Below are 10205 nucleotides of genomic sequence, written 5' to 3'. Positions count from 1 at the left end.
TCCAGCTTAGAGAGACAAGATGAACAATGCCAAACCCATATCAGGCTGTTGAAAGGGGAAAATGAATCTGGGAAGAAGCTGACATGAGAAGAAGCTGGCAATCCTTATCGTATCCCCATCTCCAGCTTGCTGCACTAGAGACTTTGGGGAATTTCCCCTTTGGGTGAGATCTGAGGCTTTCTCTTGGGTGAGCTGAGTTACCTTGTTTCTAATGGTAGAACTCTTTCTGTATTGCCTAGTATACAACACCATATGTATACTTTCTCTGATTTTTGTTTTGCTTTCCGCTTGGATAAATAGGTTTTTTTTGCTATTTTCTTTGTGTATCCATTGTAGAACTGGTGTTTGGTAGGAAAGAAGTCAAGCCTTGGATATAGAGCTTGGGGCCCTTTATTCCCCATTAATGAATAACAATTAGGAGTTTAGCTTGAACATGAAAATTCCATCCCCTATCCTAACAACATTTAAGGGAGCAGCTGTACAGAATTCTAGTTCAGTACCACCCTCTTTGAGGAGAAGAGTGGTCAACCTCACGCTTTCCTTCATGGCAGGAATTAAAGTATTCTCTTGGAGAGAGTTTCTTTGCTGTTTGCTATGTGTATTCATTATGGAACTGGAATTTGATGGGAAGGAAGTCAAGCCTTGGATGTAAAGCTTGTGGCTGCCTTTTCTTCTTTAATTAATAATGGAGTATTGCTTGAATCTGAAAACTACATCCCCTATGCTAACAATATTTAAGGGAACAGATAGAATTCTATCCCAGAATTCCCCCCACACCTCTGAAGAGAACAGAATGGTCAGCCTTTGCCCTCCACCTCCTGCTTCCACTCCTAGAAAAGAGTGAGGAGACAAAATACTAGAGATATATCTATTCTGGCTTCCCTGTGAGCCAAATCAATCAAGATAGATTTCATTATACATATATACAGTCAGAGTCCAGTTAGAGTCCTATAACAGCCCCCTGATGTTTTCTTGCTAGAGATCTAATTTATTCCTTTTTTGACTAGCTAGTTCTTACATTTTATAAGATCAAAGACTATACCATTTAGAGCCCAATTGGAGTCAGTATTGTTTTCATTCTTAAACATATCCTTTGATGTGTAGGACTGAGTCTCAAGTCAGTAACTTTTACAGAGTGCATCTTGAGCTGTGTCTGAATAGGTCTATAATTGTTCCAGGAAAGGTACTTCACCCAGGTACAGTATGCAAGGTGTCAGGGGGTTGATAGGAGACAGATATATTACAATTGCCTTCCTACTTTGCAAACCCTAGCTGCCTCTCCAGTACGTGAGCACAAATGTGACAAAAGTGGAAGATGATAAATACTAGAGGAGTTGTAGGAAAACAGGTACATTAGTAGACTGTCGGTAAAACTACGAGTTTGCCCAGCTGTTCTGTAAAGCAATTTGGAATTATGCCTAGAAGGTTACTGAACCACACATACCCTTTGACTCAGCTTGACCACTCATACCTACAAAGAAGTCAAAGAAAGAAGAAAAGAATATATGTACAAAACTACAAGTAGTCATTCTTTTTGTGGTAGGCCAAAATTGGAAACTAAGGAGATGTCTTCTATTTAGGGAACAGTTAAACAAATTCTGGTATATAAATATAAAGAAATATTATTGTGCCATAAAAAATAATAAAACAGACCGTTTCAGAGGAAACTTGGGCAGTCTTCTGTGAAGTGATATGGAGTAAATAAGTGAAAATAGAATAATTTATCCATGACGCAATTCTGGGAAGATGGTGGAGTAGGTCAGGAAATTCCAAGCTCTCCAGATTTCCCTCCCCAAATAAGACAAGCCAGCACCTCAGGGCAAATGTAAAGAGGAGAATGTTAACAAGAGTTGAGGCAGAATAGTGATCCTCTTGGGACAACGGGAGAAGATCTGAGGTTTGGTCTCTGTGACAGCAAGTGGAGAGCCCTGGGGCTAGCTGGGTTGCAGATAGCCTTGGCTCCAGCCACAGGAATTTTCACCTCCTAGACAGTGCGGGGAGTCAGGTGTCTGAGCAGGGGAAGACTGAGGGAGCCTCTGCTGATAAGGGACACCAGACCCAGCTGTGCTGCTGAGAGGTGGCCCTGGGCAAGAAAGAACCAGCACATACCTGGTGAGTGCAGAAACAGTGGGGCAGGGATGTTACTGGCTGTGGGCACTTACAAGAGGACAGAATTCTTAGTTTCTGTTCCAGGCCAGAGAGGAGAACTGAAGGGGCATTGGAGGTCAGAGACACCATCCCCCATATCCAAGGACTAAAGGTGGTTACAATAACAAGGTACAATAACAATTTTTAAAAAAATGAGCAAGCAGAGGAGAAAGAATACAACTATAGAAAATTACTATGGGAATAGAAAAGACCAGGGTTCAACTTCAGAGGAGAACACTGAAGCAAAAAAAAAGCTTCTTCAACCCCAAACAGTAATGTCAGATAGTCACCTTCCCAAAAAGAATTCATAGAAGAACTTTTAAAAGATTTTAAAATTCAAATGAGAGAGATTGAGGAAAATTTTTTTTTTTTTATAATGGAAAAAATACTGGATTTATTGTTTTGGTTTTTGGGCACTAACTTTTAGAAAGACATTAAAGACACAGGATTTAGGGGTTAGAAGCTCCAGTTTTATAATCTTTTTTTTTTTTAATGCAATTTATTTATTTAACATATTTGGTTTTCAGCATTGATTTTCACAACAGTTTGAATTACAAATTTTGTCCCCATTTCTGCCCTCCCCCCCCACTCCAAGATGGCGTATATTCTGGTTGCCCTGTTCCCCAGTCAGCCCTCCCCTCTATCACCCCCCTCCCCTCTCATCCCCTTTTCCCTTCCTTTCTTGTAGGGCAAGATAAATTTCTACGCCCCATTGCCTGTGTATCTTATTTTTTAGTTGCATACAAAAAGTTTTTTTGTTTTTGAACATCTGATTTTAAAACTTTGAGTTCCAAATTCCCTTCCCTCTTCCCTTCCCACCCACCCTCCCTAAGAAGTTGAGCAATTCAACCTAGGCCACATATGTATTATTATGTATAACCCTTCCACAATATTCATGTTGTGAAAGGCTAACTACGTTTTGCTCCTTCCCAACCCATCCCGCTTTATTGAATTTTCTTCCTTGACCCTGTCCCCTTTCCAAAGTGTTTGTTTTGATTACCTCCACCCCCATCTGCCCTCCACTCCATCATCCCCCTGCCTTTTATTTTTTTTTTTATCTTCCTCCCTCTTCTTTCCTGTGGGGTAAGATACCCAACTGAGTATGTATGGTATTCCCCCTCAGGCCAAATCTGATGAGAGCAAGGTTCACTCATTCCCCCCTCACCTGCCCACTCCCCTCCTCTCCTAGAACTGCTTCCTCTTGCCACCTTTATGGGAGATAATCCACCCCATTCTATCTCTCCCTATCTCCCTCTCTCAGTAAGTTACTCTCTCATCCCTTAATTTCATTTTATTTCTTTTAGCTATCTTCCCTTCATCCTCAACTCACCCTGTGTCTGCTCTCTTTCTTTTACATATATATATATATACACATACATACATATACACATAGATACATGCATACATACACATTCACTTATATATATACATAAACATATATATATGCATATATATATATGCATATTCCCTTCAACTACCCTAATACTGAGGTCTCATGAATCATACTCATCATCTTTCCATGTAGGAATGTAAACAAAACAGTTCAACTTTAGTAAGTCCCTTGCAATTTCCGTTTCTTGATTACCTTTTCATGCTTCTCTTGATTCTTGTGTTTGAAAGTCAAATTTTCTATTCAGTTCTGGTCTTTTCACTGAGAAAGCTTGAAAGTCCTCCATTTTATTGAAAGTCCATATTTTGCCTTGGAACATGATACTCAGTTTTGCTGGGTAGGTGATTCTAGGTTTTAATCCTAGCTCCATTGACCTCCGGAATATCGCATTCCACGCCCTTCGATCTCTTAATGTAGAAGCTGCCAGGTCTTGGGTTATTCTGATTGGGTTTCCACAATATTCAAATTGTTTCTTTCTGGCTGCTTGCAGTATTTTCTCCTTGATCTGGGAGCTCTGGAATTTGGCAACAATATTCCTAGGAGATTTCTTTTTGGGATCTATTTGCGGAGGCGATCGATGGATTCTTTCAATTTCTATTTTGCCCTGTGGCTCTAGAGTATCAGGGCAGTTCTCCTTGATAATTTCCTGAAAGATGGTATCTAGGCTCTTTTTTTGATCATGGCTTTCAGGTAGTCCAATAATTTTTAAATTATCTCTCCTGGATCTATTTTCCAGGTCAGTGGTTTTTCCAAGGAGATATTTCACATTGTCTTCCATTTTTTCATTCCTCTGGTTCTGTTTTATAATATCCTGATTTCTCATAAAGTCACTAGCTTCCACTTGCTCCAATCTAATTTTTAAAGTAGTATTTTCTTCAGTGGTCTTTTGGACCTCCTTTTCCATTTGGCTAATTCTGCCTTTCAAGGAATTCTTCTCCTCATTGGCTTTTTGGAGCTCTTTTGCCATTTGAGTTAGTCTATTTTGTAAGGTGTTGTTTTCTTCAGTGTATTTTTCAGTATTTTTTTGGGTCTCCTTTAGCAAGTCATTGACTTGTTTTTCATGGTTTTCTCGCATCCTTCTTATTTCTCTTCCCAATTTTTCCTCTACTTCTCTAACTTGCTTTTCCAAATCCTTTTTGAGTTCTTCTATGGTCTGGGGCCAGTTCATGTTTTTCTTGGAGGCTTTGGTTGTAGGCTCTATGACTTTGCTGTCTTCTTTAGGCTGTATGTTTTGGTCTTCTTTGTCACCAAAGAAAGAATCCAAAGTCTGAGACTGAATCTGGGCGCGTTTTCGCGTCCTGGCCATATTCCCAACCAACTAACTTGACCCTTGAGCTTTTCAGTGGGGTATGACTGCTTGTAGATTACAGAGTTCTATGTTCTACGTTTGGGGGGGAGGTGCCAGCTCTGTCAGAGCCGCACTCCTCCTTCCCCAAGGACCCCCAGTCCAGACTGGGCTCAGATCTTCGGCAGGCTGTGCACCCCTGCTGTGATCCGCCACTTAATTCCCCCCACCAGGTGGGCCTGGAGCCGGAAGTAACAACAGCTGTAGCTGCCCCACCTCCGCTGCCCCCGGGGCTGGAAGCCGAACTGCGAACTCCTTCCACTCCCGCAGCTTTTCCCACTAACCTTCTCCGCAGTCTTTGGTGTTTGTGGGTCGAGGGGTCTGGTAACTGCTCACGTGTTCAGGGCGCTAGGGCCCCCTCCGCCCGGCTTCCGGTCTGGATCGTCCACGCCGCTCAGGCTGGGCTCTGCTCCACTCCGTTCCCAGCTCCCAGCTCCCCGCTCCCAGCTCCGTGTGGAATAGAGCTCACCCAGAGACCATCCGGGCTGTCCTGGTCTGGAGCCCTGCTTCCCTCTGCTGTTCTGTGGGTTCTGCCGTTCTAGAATTGGTTCAGAGCCATTTTTATAGGTTTTTGGAGGGACTCGGGTACGGAGCTCACTCTAGTCCGTGCTTATCAGCCGCCATCTTGGCTCCGCCCCCCCCCCGATTGAGGAAAAATTTTAAAAAATAAAAACAATGCAAGACAAACAAAAAGATTATGAAAAGAAAGTCAGCCATATGAAAAAGGATATCCAGAACCTTAAGGAAGAGAAAACAACTCTTTGAAAATTAGAATTGGGCAAGGGGAAGCCAGTGAAGTTATACAAGACCAAGAAATAACAAAACAAAATGAAAAGAATGAAAAAATAGAAGAGAATGTGAAATATCTCATAAGAAAAACAACTGATCTGGAGAACAGATCAAGAAAAGAAAACATAAGAATAACAGGATTATCTGAAAGTTATGATCAATAACAGAATCTTTATACAACAATACAAAAAATAATTAAAGAAAATTGTTCTGAAGTGTTAGAATAAGAGGGGAAAGTAGAAATAGAAAAAATAGACCAATCACCACCTGAAAGAGATTCTACAAGGAAAACTTATAGGAATATCATAGTCAAATTTCAAAACCCCCAGCTCAAGGATAAAAATATTATGAGCGACAAGAAAAAATAATTTAAATATTATGGTGCCACAATCAGAATCACACAAGACCTCGCAGCAGCTACACTGAAAGACCGCGGGTCTTGGAACACTGTATGTTGAAGAGCAAAAGAACTGGGGTTGCAGCTGAAAATATTATACCCAGCAAAGTTAAGCATAATTCTGAAAAAATGGATATTCAATGAATTGCTAGACTTTCAGGATTTTGTTGCAAAAAGACTTGAAATCAATAGAAAATTTGATATACACAATCCAAGGAAAATACAAGGTAAATGTCAAAGACTAATTACAAAGGATTCAATAAGGATAGATTTTACTTTTTATATGAGGAAATGTAAATCTTATGTCTAAGATTGTTATTAGTAATTGGGTAGTTTAAAGCAAAGATTGACGTAGAGCTGAGTATGATGTGATACTAAAAAGTAAATTGTCTAGGAAAAGGTAAAAAGAGTAATTATCTTATACAAATGGGGAGCGAAAGGAAGAACTGGCACAGAGGAATTATGAGGAGGGCTGGTACTTCTGGAAACCTACTCTCATCAGGAATGGAGTCAAGAGGAGGTAGTGGGTAGCAGTAAAGTAGAGGAAATAAGAGATACACACAAACATAAGATTAAATTCAGAAGTAGAATGTATTAGAAAAAAAAAGCAGGGGTAGTAATCATGATCTCAGACAAAGTTAAAGCTAAAAAAGATTTAATCCAAAGAGAAAAATAGGGAAATTGCATTATATGTCAGCCATATTAATCAATATTGTTTCAGACTACTTAAAATAACTAGACAGCATAAGGTTGGAATATTGCCGTGGTGTAGGAAATGATAAGTTGGAGGATTTAGAAAAACATGGAAAGACTTGGACTCACTAAGTAAGACGTTATCTACCCTCGGAAAAACAGAGGACAGATAGGTATAATATAGTCTTTCATAGATGCATATGAATTTATATGTCTATATGAGTATGATTATAACTATCTAAATACAGGGTGTTCCTAAAGTCTGGACACATAAGCAAAAATGCATATTTTCAAGAAATGAAATGAATAACATTTTAAACAATATTTTATTTAATTGGAATATTAACAAATAAAATCTTCAATATGATTTCTGTCATTTGTGATACAAAGGTTGATGTGCTTTGCAAAATTCAGATGAACTCAATGCAATAACTCCACATTTCCTATGTGTCCAGACTTTAGGAACACCCTGTATGTATATATGTATGTATGTGTGTGTATATGTTTGTTTGTATATATATGTGTATGTGTGTGTGTGTGTGTGTGTGTGTGTGTTCGTACTTGATCGTAGCCTTCTTGGGTGAGGGGGAGAGAGGAATAGGGGAAAAAACAAAGAAAGTAAAACGTATACAGCAGAGAACAAAAGAAAACTTACAAGGAAGCAAAGAAAAGATAGACAGCTCAGAACACAATGTACAGTATCTTTCTTCTGAAATGGAAATTTATTGCTGTATATTTTGAATTCTCTCTTACATTTTGCTGTGCACATGGCAATGCTTTTTTTTTCCTTTTCTTATTGTATATTTAAGTTTAAAATACATAAATAAATAATAAAATAATAAAAAATTTAAAATAAGTGAAATTTTTAAAAGAACAATGCCCAGTAACAGCTACATTATCAAGAAAAAAAACTTTGAAAAACTTTAGAGTTCTGACCAATGCAAATCACAAACCTCGAGTCTGAAAGGATGCGGATGAAATATAACACTCATCTTCCTGACAGAAGAGAGAAAAGCTTATGCCTGAAGAGGCATGCATTTTTGGACATGGATAATGTGGGAATTTGTTTCTCCAGACTACCTATATGAACTGACGGGTAAATTTTCAGGTTTGTGCTTTTATTTGCTCAACGAGAAAGAGTAATGAGAGGGATGGATTAACCCAAAATGCTTCTTAGTAGAAAAATGAAAAACAAACAAAAAAAGCACACAAGGTCATAATTTGGTCCATTACAATTGCAATATTCATTTAACTAAGATCAGGAAAGACTAAATAGAGAGAGAGAGATAAACACTAGCAGCATGCATTCATGGACACATGGTAACCGGGTATGGGAGCCACCCAGAGCCTTATCAGCATTCCCTCCTTCTCACTAGAGCGCTGCCAAGGAGAGAGAGCAGGGAGATTGCATCTGATTGTGAATTTTGTATATCTGCTCATTTCTGGATCCCCAGCTAATTAAAAATCTTTCTTTTTAAAAATCATTACATAGTAAGCAAACAGAAAACATTCAGAGAATACTTGTGTGTGCTATGAAGAAGAGAGGTAAAGGGCGACCCTACATTATGCTCTTCCAGCATCAGGCTTACCAAACCACTTATGGGACATGGATTGATACCAGGCAGGGCATACTGCTCGTGCACTAAGGTCTGGGCCCTCATTGGCCATTCTCTCACTATACCTACAAAAGAAGAAAAAGAATATCTCTCCATTTCCATCAGGGAAGATGAAGTATTCCTAAAGAATAGAATAAAATAAAATAAAAGGTAATCAATGTGAAAACAGAAGAAAAAGGAATAAAGCATCAGAAGAAAAGCCTACCTATTCCCAGCTCTGCCCTGGTCACCTGTGTGACCTTGGGTATACCACCTGACCTCTCTGAGCTACAATTTCCTCATCTATAAAATAAGAGGCTTGGACTAAATGGACAAACCTGTCATACTTCAGTCCTATGTCAGGAGGTTGGTAAGGAGAAGAATGTGACACAGAGAAGAAAACGAAGAATAAGACTCTGGAAACTTAGAACTAAAAATATGTAAGTGCTTCTTCCTGATAAGAGGGAGCAGAATCACCTGAAACTGAAGCAGCCATATGTCTTCAAAGGAACTATAATATAACTCCACAGGTGTTCTCAAGTGAGAGATCATGCAGTCAGAGTCAGAGGAAGAGCAGGTGATATTGTAGACTGTCCGCTAAGGGATACTGAGGCAAACTGATGACAGTAGAAAGGTCTTTTGCCTTCCTATTTATCCACGATGTGACAGAGAACTTCTCAAGACTCACCAAACTAAATGACTACTACCTAGTTCTGGTCAGTGACATGGCCATAAATGATGCTCATAGCAGGCACCTATGAAGCACAGCTACAGATTATGAAGGCTTGGACAGGAAGCTTGAAAACCTTAAGGGGAGCAGGTGTTTTCATCATTGTTGACAAGGATAGAAGAGAAAGGCTGATTTGAGAGGTGAACAGGTGGCTAAAGAAAATGATGTCTGAGAGTGAAATTGGAATATTTGGACCTTTGCTTAAAGTACAGGAATCACATGCTCTTTGGCCAGAGATGTATTGCATCTTACAGAATCACAGATTTTTCAGAGTTGAAAGGAACTGAGGAGTCAACTCCAAATGGTAGCACCCACAACAACATAGTTGCCACCCAGCTTCTGTTAAAGACCTCTAGTGAAGGGAAATCCACTACTTCTCAAGGCACTCCATTCTATTTTTGTACAATTATAATTGCTAGGAAGTTTTTCTTGACACCAAGCCCAAATTTATCTCTTTTCAACATCTACACATTGCTTCTGAATTTCTGCCATTACAAAAGCCAATAAAAATATATCTTCTTATGGTCATGCAAATCTAATCAAAATGGCTTTAAATGGAAAATAAAGGATAATGGAAAAAATTGTCTATGTGTACTCACCAAACTAGAGAGATGGTTAAAAAAAAAAGTACCTACAATGTAGGGAAAACAATGGTGAAGCCACCTAGAAATTCTCAGGGGACAAAAGTCAAGAAAAGAGGCAGCAACAAAATTCATGGCCTTAACTATCTATACGTAAATTCATAAAGTATGGATAACCGAAAAAAAAGCCATTCCAATCAATCCTCCACCTTGCTGCCAAGTTACTATTAATAAATGCAGGTTGGACTACATCAATCCTCTGCTTGAAAGTTCTTGTATCTCCTTGTTGTCTTGGAATAAAATACAAGAGTCCTCTGGCATTTAAAGTCCTTCAAATTCTTGCTCCAACATACCTTTCCAATGTGATTACACAGTATTCCCCCCTTGTACTCTGTGTCCTAGCCAGATTGCTGTTCCTTCACATGATACTCCATCTCCCAATGCTATGCCTTTATATATGCTTTGCTCATCATATCTCTAATGGTCTTCTTTACCTCTGCCTCTTCCCATCCCCACCTCCCTTCAAGGCTCAACTCA

This window comes from Trichosurus vulpecula, chromosome 2 (genome assembly GCF_011100635.1).
Source record: "Trichosurus vulpecula isolate mTriVul1 chromosome 2, mTriVul1.pri, whole genome shotgun sequence".
Lineage (NCBI taxonomy): Eukaryota > Metazoa > Chordata > Mammalia > Diprotodontia > Phalangeridae > Trichosurus > Trichosurus vulpecula.
Note: the sequence above shows the minus strand (reverse complement) of the source record.